Here is an 11,309-nt window from a genome sequence, read left to right as displayed (position 1 = left end):
ATGGTTCCTACTTGATGTGATGCAGAATCATTTGTGTGATGTACTTGTTGTCATGATTCGTCATGTTTTGTTTGAGATCTCTTTTTCGTCATGTTGATGGGATACTCATGTGTCGCCATGTATTTTTTCATTGAGATCCTTTCTATGCCATGTTGGCAGGATGATCATCATGCATGAGTTTATGTCATACTGATAGGAGTCCTTTTAACTGAGAGTTCTTGTAGCAGAACATCTCTTGGAGCCACTCCTGCGTGAGGGAATTTTCCTTGTATGATAATGACATCACCTCTTATGTACATCATCACTATTGACAACACTTAGTGTAGCAACCTAAACCATCCTGACACTGGGGCCTGGAGACGTAGTCCCTCCTGGATGAACTTCGTTATCAATGTATTGTTATTTTATGTTGTTGATGATTGTCATGTTCCTCTTCTTTACAGCATGCACATGTATTCGTTTATGTTCTTTTAAAAATAAAATCTAACACATAACGAAAGTAAAAGGTCTTAGAAGGGTCCTTTATCACACCTGGACCTGGACCATCAGAGGTGTTGCTGATGGTCATTCTTCTTCCTCCTCTGTTGTCTGCTGATAGTTTCTTGACTGCAGTTCTCATGCTGCCGTTGTTGTTGTATGGTCATCTTTCTTCCTCTTCTAATGTCTGCTGATGGTGTCTGTGACTGTAGATTTGATGTTGCTAATGGAAGAGGGAGTATGAGTGTGTGTGAAGGCAGGGATGATGGTAATGGATGAGGTGAGGGGTCCTTGTAGAAAACACAATTTTCACCTGAATTGGAGAAATGAAGTGAAAAAGAATGGAATTTATGGAGGGATGCATGGGAAGGAGTGGAGGAGATGAACATATGTGAGGCAGGGCCCCCTTTGGATCTTCTCTTTGCTCCCTAATTTTCTTTTTCATCCTCCTGTAAATAATGATTATGGTTTTTTCCTTTCTTTCTTCTTATATTAAAAAAAAAAACACCTAGGCAACGTCAAATACGTTTTCACCCTAGATATTTGCCTTGAGCGCCTCAAGGAAGGTTTTCACCCAGGGATCTTCTTTTCTTTCCATTTTTCTCATCCTTGGGCTACCTCATGGAGGTTTTCAACCCTAAGATGGGACTCAGGTGCCTCATGGAGGTTTTCACCTGAATCCTTATTCTATTTTTTTTCTTTTTTAGTGACCTGATGAGGGAGGAGATGAAACTTGCTCCACCATCATCACTACCTTATTGATACTATCAATGAACTCTTGTTTAGATACAGGCCTCTTGTACATTTTCAGTCTGTGTCCATTAACTAGTAATGGAATGGCTTCCTCATCTATAGTTCTGATCTACACTGAACCGTTTTCATGGCATCTTTCCACCACATAAGGTCTGAGCCATCTTGTCCTTAGCTTGCCCTTGAAGTATTTATACTTGGATTCATATAACAATTCATAGACTCCTTCTTAAAATTTCTTTTCCTTAATGTGCTTGTCATGCCAGATTTTCCTCTGAAGCTGAACTATCTTTTTATGGAGGAGGGCCTACATTCTGAATTCCTCTAAGCCATTCAAATGGAACAACCTTTCTTTCTATGCATGACTGAGATGTAGATCTGGTTGGGCTGCCATCCTCAATGTATTATATTCAAATTCAATGGACAACAAAGCCTACTTCCCATAGACCAACTCATAGGGTGTAAATCCAGTGGTGGTCTTCCATGTTGTATTATAGGCCTAGGTGGCATCAACTAGTCTTTTGCCCAATCCTTTTTGTTGCTTTTCACTACCTTGGTTAGGATGTTCTCCAGTGCTCTATTGGTCACCTCCACTTGCCCATTTGCTTGTGGATGATAAGGAGTTGAGGTCCTATGCTTGATTTTGTGATTCTTGAGTAGTTCTTCAATCGTGATGGAGGTAAACTAACTGCCTTGGTCTGTGATTAGCTCTCTAGGGTATCCAAATTTGTAGAATATACTATCCCTTAGTAACTCAACCTCATTTTCTTCAGTTGTTGCCTTAATTGCCTTGGTTTCAACCCACTTAGTCAAGTAATCAATGCACAAAATAATGTGTTGTTTTTGTTTTGAAGGAGGATTGATAGGCCCAATGAAGTCCATGCCCCACTTGTCAAATGAATCAAAAGTCACTTGAGGTTGTAGGGGCATTTCACTCTTGGAGTAGGCTAATAATAGCCTACTTGCAACACTTTGAATGTTGCCCTCTTTGCTGCAAAGTGACCTCCACAAGGCCCATCATGACAGGTCAGAAGGATGTCAAAGACTTCCTCTTCCCTTACACATCTTCTCAAGATTTGATCTGGGCCAAGTTTGAACAGATTTCCCCCAATCTAGGTGAAGGGGGGCACTTTTCCTAATTATCTTGCTCTTTTCTCTGGAGGGAAGGTTTGGTGGGAATTGTGTTGATACCAAATAGTTTTCTGTATAAAAAAGCCATGGGGAGAGCACTAAAATAGAAAACAAATGCTCATCTAGTAACTGATCATCCACCATTCCTTCTTCACCTGTAGGCAGATTCATCATAGATAGAAAGTCAGAAACAACATTCTCCTTACCAGGCTTATCAACAATAGTTAGATCAAATTGCTGCAATAAAAGTAACCATCTTATGATTCTAGCATTTACATCTAGTTTGTTTATTAAATATTTAATTGCAGTATGATCAGTATGAACAAATGTCTGATAGCCTGTAATGTAATTCCTAAACTTGTTCAATGAATGCACAATAACCAGGAGTTCTTTTTCGGTCACAGTATAATTTAACTCATCCATTGACAGGTTTTTACTGGTAAAATAGATGGCATAAGGAAATTTCTCCTCTACGTGACCTAAGGCTACTCCTGTGGCTTTATGTGAGGCATCAGCATGGATATGAAAAGGGGGGGCCCAGTTTGGGCCTCTAAGGATTGGTGCACTGCTTAATTTACCCTTTAGAATATCTGGGGCCTCTTGACAATTCTTTGACCATATAAACTCAAAATATTTGGCCAACAATCCAAACAAAGGAGAGGCTAACTGGTTGAATTCCTTTATAAACCTTCTATAGTATCTAGCTAACCCCAAGAAACTCCTGACATCTCTCTACTTTTTTGGAGGTGGGACCTATTGGATGATGGCTATTTTGTTTGGGTCCACCTGCAGTCCTTGCTGGGAGATAGAATGACCTAGAAAAATCCCTTCAGTCATTAAGAATTCACATTTTTTTGGACTGAGAGACAAGTTCATTTCAATGAATTTGCTAATACTTTGCCTAGGTTAGTCAGGGCTTCTTGGAAATCACAGCCATAAGGTGCAAAATCATCCATATAGATTTCCACAACGTCATGCACTAGTTCAACAAAAATACTCAAGAATGCTCTCTGGAAAGTGGCAGGAGCATTTCATAAGCCAAAAGGAAGGACCCTATAGAAAAAAGTACCCCAAGGATAGGTGAATGTGGTTTTATCCTAGTCTTCTAGGTAGATCTGGATTTAGTTGTACCCACTGAATCCATCTAGGAAAGAAAAGAACGTCTTCCCTTCCAGGCCATCTAGTACTTGGTCAATGAAGGGTAGGGGAAAATGATCCTTCTTTGTGGCTTTGTTCAACTCCCTATAATCAACACAAATACTCCACTTACTATTCTTGTTGGGAACTAACACTAAAGGAGAGACCCACTCACTATCAGAGATAGGGTAAATGAACCCTGCATCTAATAGTTTTTGCAGTTCTTCTTTGATGATGTCTTTAAGGGTTGGATTCATTCTCCTTTGTGGTTTCCTGATTGGCTTGCAACCTTCCTTGATATATATGTGGTGAGTACACACTGAGGGGTGTACTCCCTTCATTTCCTTATAGCTCCAAGCGAAGTCTTGTAGGTTCTCTTTCAAAAATTTGCATAAATGTTCCTCTTCTAAAGTAGAAAGAGATGGATTAATATTCAAGGTTTTCTCTGGGCCAAATTCTATGGTTTTGACTCGGAGTGGGTTGGAATCGGTCAAGCATAATTCAATTTGATGTTTGTTTAATGTTTCCTTTACTTCTTCTTCTAAGGGTGATGAAGTAGGAGTTGGACTTTGGAGCAGGTGTTCAATTAAGTCATCCTCCTCTTGTTTTCCTCTTACAATGATTGCTTCCATAGCATAAAGTTGGGCAGAATAAAGGTCATCTTCTTCCTCCTCCAACCATAAAGATAAATCATGTTCTAGGGAGGGTTGAGCAGGAGGGTATAAGACTAACTGTTTGGACATATGCCCATTATTGATGGTCATATTCCTAGCTCTGTAGCTAATGTAAGCATCATCTATGGCCAACCATGGCCTCCAAAGGGTAAGAGGGTAACCAGTAAGCTTAGCCTTAGACTGGAGAACTAAGAAATTTGCAGCGTACTCCCAGGAATCAATGGAGACCATCACATCCTCCACAATTCCTTCAGGGGTGACTGTGGAACAGTCTGCAAACTGTAGCACTATTGTGGTCTTCCTTAATGACCCTTGGAGGTTAAGATTGAGCATGGTGTCCTTGGTCATCACATTAATGGAAGCCCCAAGATCAATCAGAGTGTGTGGGACAATTGATGTGCACATGAACTACAGGGCTTCTAGGGTCTAAGTATTTTGGACATATTACCTGCCCCAGCATTAAGTCAGATAACTGCCCAATGACATTAATGGTAGGGGCATCCCTTTTTCTTATTCCTGGATGCTTAAAGCACTTCTCCTTAATCAATCTATTGTAAATAGGAACATCTCTGATTTCCTAGAGAACAGGGATCTTTACACATAGGTTTTTCAATTCTCCCAGAATTTCACTTTCTTCTAGGGTAGGCTTGAGTGGTTAGGCTAATCTTTCAGGAAAGGGTTGATTTTCTTTAAGTTTGCTTTCCTCTCTTTCTTCCTCAACCTCCCTATGTGGAGAGGGAGGTTTGTTATCTGGGAGAATTCTCCCAGATCTTAGGCTGATCTATTGGATTTCTACAACATAAGCTAGGTATGATGCCTCTCCATTGTATCCTTGTTGAGCCTGCCTATTGTTTGGGTTTGGATTTGGCTGGGTAGGCATCTGGGGTTTCCTAGGTGGAGTAGAGTGCAAGAGTTGTGGTTGGGTAGGTGGTGGAGGTAATAAGGCTGGAACATTGTTGACTTGGGGCCTCCACCCCTCAGGTGGGGTATTCCACTGGTGTTGTGGTTGAATGTAAGGTTGAAATGACTGGCTGGCTGGCTGGGAATGATACTGAGGTGCATAGGACCAAGGAGGGGGTGTAGACCAAGAAGGTGGAGCACAAGGTCCCCAAGAATATATAGTTGTGGTTTGGTTGGGTCTGTAATATGAATGGGATGATCATTGCATACCCTACTATCATGGTCTAGGCCCAGGAGGTCCACTTTGGTTGATGTAGCAAAGATGCTCAGTGACCCCTTCAACTCCTTGATATACAACTTTGAGACCAGGTAAAGAAGGGAACTTGTCTGTGGAGTGTTTTTCTTCATAGACTGAGAAAATATCAATACAGTTCAATGGGAATTCATTCCTAGGATGCCTCCTGGTGCATCTAGGAAAAAATATGACCAAGGCTCTCTCTACTTCCTATTGCTTCCTTTTGATATTCATGGAATCCAAGTGTAAGGCAAGGGTTTGCAGCATCTCACTTTTGAAGTCCTCTAGCATATTTCCAATTTCACCCTTGATGGATGAGTTGGAAGATGATGTACTGACCATAGGTTGACTACTCCTAGCCTTTATCCTCATTGCCCTAGAATGGTTTCTAAAGACAGTCTTGATATCCTCATAGGGTAGTTGGTAGATATCTCCTCCTACTAACAAATGAAAGGTATCTAGGATATCCTCCCTTACTCCTCTAAGTGGGAACAACTTCGGTGACTCAAGGTCAAGTCTGCACCTGGCCCTTTTGTAACTGAGTTGGAATCTTTCTTCATAGTCTTCTAAGGACTCATCCTGGCCTATGGTCATCCTAAAAATCTATTCTTTAGTGTCTTTTGACCTACAGTAGACCCTATATTTTTTGTTAAAGGCCTGTTGCATCTGAGCCCAAGTTATGATGGTATCTCCAGGTAAACCCATGAACTAGCGCAATGTTGCATCCTTGAGGGTAGATGGAAACAATTTTAACTTTTTCTCATCCTCTGTATAGTCATAGGTTCAGCACATAACAACAAACTCAAATAGGAAAGTGTCAGGGTCCTCTATGGTCAAGCCATGGAAATGAGGTAGAGAAGAGGGGATTATATTCTTCATTTTAGTGTCCCCATTGGTTTCCCTAATGGGGAAGGCACCCTCAATTTTCTCTCTATCTCCTCTATCATCTTGGTTTTCAACCATTAGTTCAGTAGGAATGGGTTCCTCCTATTCATCTTCCCCTATAGGTTATTCAAATATGTCAGGTTGCTCACCTAAAGGTTCTTCCAATTCACAGTCACTGAAGAAGAGAGAAGGTTGACTGCTGGATGTATTGGGGGTATTTGGCAAGAATTTTCCCAAATTATCCCTATTCTTACGAGGCATGAAAGGAAATGTTTTTGGTTTTTTGTATGATTTTTCATTAAAGCTGGAAATTACTCTGCAGAAAGGAAATTTCTAATTGAATGAAAACCACTAACAAAAAGGAAACTACCTGCTAAATTGAAATTGTTGAATGATAGACTACTGACGGAAAGAAAACTACTTGTAGAATGAAATTGCTTAATTGAATGAAAAACTACTAATAAGAAGGAAACTACTTTCTGAATTGAAATTCTACCCACGGAATGGAAAGGAAAGTAGATAAATGAAAAATGAAAGAAAGAAACTAGATTAATTTTGCAGAAATGAACTAATGGAAGAAAATTGAAGACTATAAGTAGAAGAAAAGAAAGTTAGAGACTAGAAATAGAAGGAGCAGTAATCACTCCTACTTTGACACCTCCACATAAATGGTGCCAAAAGGTGATGAGCCTAGGTATTGCAGCAAGAATGTTGCAACTCCTAGGGCTACCAACTTTACTTATCAACCTGGGGTTTGTACAAACTTGGAGGTGATATTGCTATATGCACAAGTAGAAGTGAAGATACTGCCTGTTGTCATTGCTCATTTGGCAAGAGACCCTAGGGGTTCCAAGCCAAACTTTTATAGGTTCAGAAGAAGATTTATTTTGATGGAATAGGAGCAAATTTATTCTAAGGGGGGAGCTAATCTACTATAGTAATGAAGAAAACAACTTGTAATTCCAACTCGCACCGGACCCTAGCTTACCAATTAACAACTATGTTGAGTAGAATTACTAGAACAACACTAATGTAATGCTAATTATCTAAGTTAGAGAAGTAAAAGCATCAAAACTAGACTAAGGGGTAAGAAAGGAAACTAAGCTAAGTATTTGTTTAAGCAGAAGAGGAGTCGGAGGACGAAATTGGTGAAAGAAGGACGTGGGGGAGCAACAACACATGAGAACCATTGGATCAGGTGGGTGAAAGGTAAATGAACGGCTGAGATCGGGTCAGAAGAGGCTTATGTGAATAGGTGAACGAACAAGGTAACGAAGCAGATGAAAGGTCGAGATTATATCGTGGACGCTAAGTCAAAATATGGATGGACAAGACTAATTGACAGATGCATGACGAAGATTAGAGCACAGGAAAAAGGAACGTGTGGAAATGACGAAGCGAGTTTAGAGGGCGGTAAGTTGTTTATCGCGTGCCCTCAAAGCCATAAGCTTCATTTTGAAATTTCATGTGATTAGCCTCCCCAAGTGACACGTAGCATGGAGAAACCACTCTTATCATGTGCCTTCAGGTGAATAATGACCAGACATAAATCCACGCGATATGGTGCGATAGCCATCAGATTTGTCTAGGAAGATGAACAGTGGAGACTTGAATGAGATGGTTGGTGAGCAGGTGCACGATAGTTGTTGGATCTGACAAGGCAGATTGACAGTTGGGATTTAAAGTGCACAAAGTTAAATGCTAAAAGAAAATTTGGGCAGTGATTGGTCAGTTTTTCTTGTCAAAGGCGATCTACAGGTAAAAACCATTTAGACATGAATTATCAGCTTCCACTAAGCATTTCGTGTTGAAGGAGAATGAAATGGGAATGTGGGGGAGATTAAATGATTGGATGACCATAAAGTGAACCAAGTAACAATGTAATGAACTAGTGACTACGTTAAATGACAAACTTCACGCAAAACTGAAACTATGTGTTTTTGGGGTTGTTGCAGGGTTTCTTCCTCACGTCATGGTCACAGAGGGAGGAGGTGAGGCTGAGACACCTGTGGACAACCTTATGGATATTTTCTTTACTAACCTACTAACTAAATGAAATCATAAATGATCTACTCTGCACTACTGTAATGAGCCTGCAACTATTTAAGTAGATTAACAATTAAACAATAAACCTCTAGAATGGAAATGAACTACTTAAGAAGATGAACAAAAACAGGAAACTATGTTGCTTAACAATACAATAAAGAGGAGCTTTGCATACTAGGGGTGGGCCCTAACCCAAGAGATTCAGCCCTCTGAGTTAACTCAGTGCTGGCTAAAAACAAAACTCATCTTCATTATAAAAGAACACTGTATTACATCAAAATTGTTACAAGTCTGCACTTGGACACAAAGTAGAGTAAAAAGTTTGAATACTTCTAATGCTTGCTAACTGACTCAAAAAAACTGAGGTCCTAAGCCCTTCTATTTATACATCTGAAGTATCCAACGACTTCGTTCAAAATTAGGGAGGAACAGCTCCCAACTCAATGATAAACTCGTGTTGTCCCTGTCACTAGCTCGGTTGTCCTCTAGTAGGGAGGTTGCGTGTACTTTCACTTGCTTGTCTCCCATCTAGTACTCCTGATTTGGCTTGTTTTTCACTCTCACTTCCTTGGCTGTTTGTAATTTCAGTTGATGGAGGGATATTCGAATGGAGGGGTAGTAAATGAGGAGGATTTACCTCCTGTAATTCCTCTCCCTTGTCCCATTCGAGTTTTTACCAAGGTATTTTACCATAGTTCCTTGCTTTTATCTTTTTATCCCTGCATTTTCCTTGCTTTTATCCTTTATTCTTGCATTATATGCACATTATACCACAAAGAAAAATATCCAACCCTACTCATCTCATAAACAAAATATAATCAAAATTATTCAATAAGTTGTGAGAACAGTTGGTTTGAATAAGCTAGGAGGTGAATTGAGGTCAATTAAGGCCCATATAATTACTCAATGATGAGGCTCATCAGAGCATGATAACTAAGGTTTTCAATGCTAAAATAAATGATTGGGATGTGCACATGCCCACGATGCTTTATAGAATGACTTGCAAGAAGTTGACTGGACAAACGTCATTCAGACTAGGTTATGGCATAGAAGTTGTGATGTCGATGGAGTACATTGTACCTAGTCTGCGCATAGCAGCATTCACAGGAATGGTAGATCGCGGAGCCCTAGAAGAGAGGCTTGTGCATCTAACAGAGCTTGACGAGGATATATTTCTAGCTAGATTCCATCAACAAGTTCAAAAGGAGCATGAAAAGGAATGGCATGATCGACACGTCAAACTGTGCACCTTCAAGGTAAATGATTTAGTTCTATTATATGACAGCAAGTTTGATAAATTTCTAGAAAAATTTCGGATGCATTAGCTGGGGCCCTATGTCATCAAGGAGATTACTGATGGTGGAGTAGTTCAGTTGGTAAATTTTAATGGAGAGCCATTCCCAGGGATGGTGAATGGAATCCGATTGAAGCCATACACTAACGATCCAAATAGATGACTACATGATAGAAGCACAATCTTAGTGCTCCAGGCAGCTAAAAGGAGGCGTGGTACTATAAAATACACTTCTTGGGTTGTGGAGTTGTGCGATTGGGAAACTACGTGGAACAAAGAAATGTCACAGTTCCAGGAGAAACATGCGGGGAGTTGCGCTATCGAAGAAGGGACCGTGCAGGGAAGCCGGAGAGTGACTGTTATGGTCACTATTCATGACTTGACAGTGGGAAAAATGGCTAAAAGTACTGGGGGGCAGAATTTAAGTTAGAATTTAAGGGCAATATCTTTGAAATCTTCTGCCAATCCAGCACTTATGAATGAAATTTGGGGGGAACAGTCAGATTTGAATTAAAAAATGCACATAAATTACAAGTGGTTTCCTATCAAAAAACACTTTGCATTTTGAGAATTGAGGTGTTGAGCTCTCAGGCACATATGAACCATGAGTACTTTGAATCTCTCATAGCAAGTTCAGCATTTGAGAAGCTACCAAAGGAAATGCAAGAGTTGTTGTCTAGTATCATATTGGTGCCCACAGAAATCGTAAGTGTTGGAGAAGAAATGGCAACTAAGGGAACTGCCCCGGAGATAGCAAGTGTTGGAGTTCCTGCAAAGGTACCCAAATCATCGAGGTCGCCCAGGCTGAGGCCTACGCCGACCAAAGAGGGTCTAAAAATGAAGAAAGATAAGCAGGAAACAACACCACCGGTACTAGCGTCACCCAGAAAACACCCGTAAAAGGAAAAACCCACCGTGTAGGAGAAGGGAAAGGTAGTTGACCTGGAACCTGAAGAAGACAATGAAGAAATCAATATGGGTGGGGACAACACTAACATGGGGGTCGAGGACATTGAATTTGAAGGGCCCGACCCTATCTCTAAACCACCCGAATACATTCTCCAGTGCCGAGGCAAGGGAAAGGTCCCCAAGGACATTGATGAGAGCAAGGTCATGTTGCATACATTGTTGCTACCAGACAAGATCACATTTCACAGACCACACCTTGCTTGTGTCCCCCTTTTAAAACTGGAGGATTTGTATTTTGCTAACATGAAGTGCTTTCCCCACTTAGCGACTGATCAGTTCATGCATTGTGTCTTCTATAAATACACTAGTGTGACCGCGCCAGAGCCAAGGAAATGGATAAAAGGGGTGGACAATGAAGGACTGATAAACATGCTATGGGTGCCCCATTACAACCATGTGCCAATAACCATGATAGTGATCAAACAATTGCTATGCTTGGTGCACAATGGGTGCCTATGGTTGGAAGAACAAATACAGATCATTGACATGCTGATCCATAGGATCACTCGTCTACTGCATTCAGGACTAAATCCTACCATGGCATTTGGTGGAAAGATAGGTGAGCACGACCTCACCAAGCAAATGAAGGGTAAACTTAAGATCATCAAAAGTCCACATGGCTACTCCATTTCTAGTATAACTGACCCCATGGTCAGAGTAGCCACCCAGAACCTGGTAGGGAAAATTATGAGAAAGTGTCGCGCAGATCAAGTGTTGGCACTAGTCGTCTCATTTGCGGCCAAGTGTGCGA

Source organism: Pinus tabuliformis, chromosome J (genome assembly GCF_031772625.1).
Source record: "Pinus tabuliformis cultivar Carrire ecotype Pingquan chromosome J, CPIR1, whole genome shotgun sequence".
Classification (NCBI taxonomy): Eukaryota; Viridiplantae; Streptophyta; class Pinopsida; order Pinales; family Pinaceae; genus Pinus; species Pinus tabuliformis.
Note: the sequence above shows the minus strand (reverse complement) of the source record.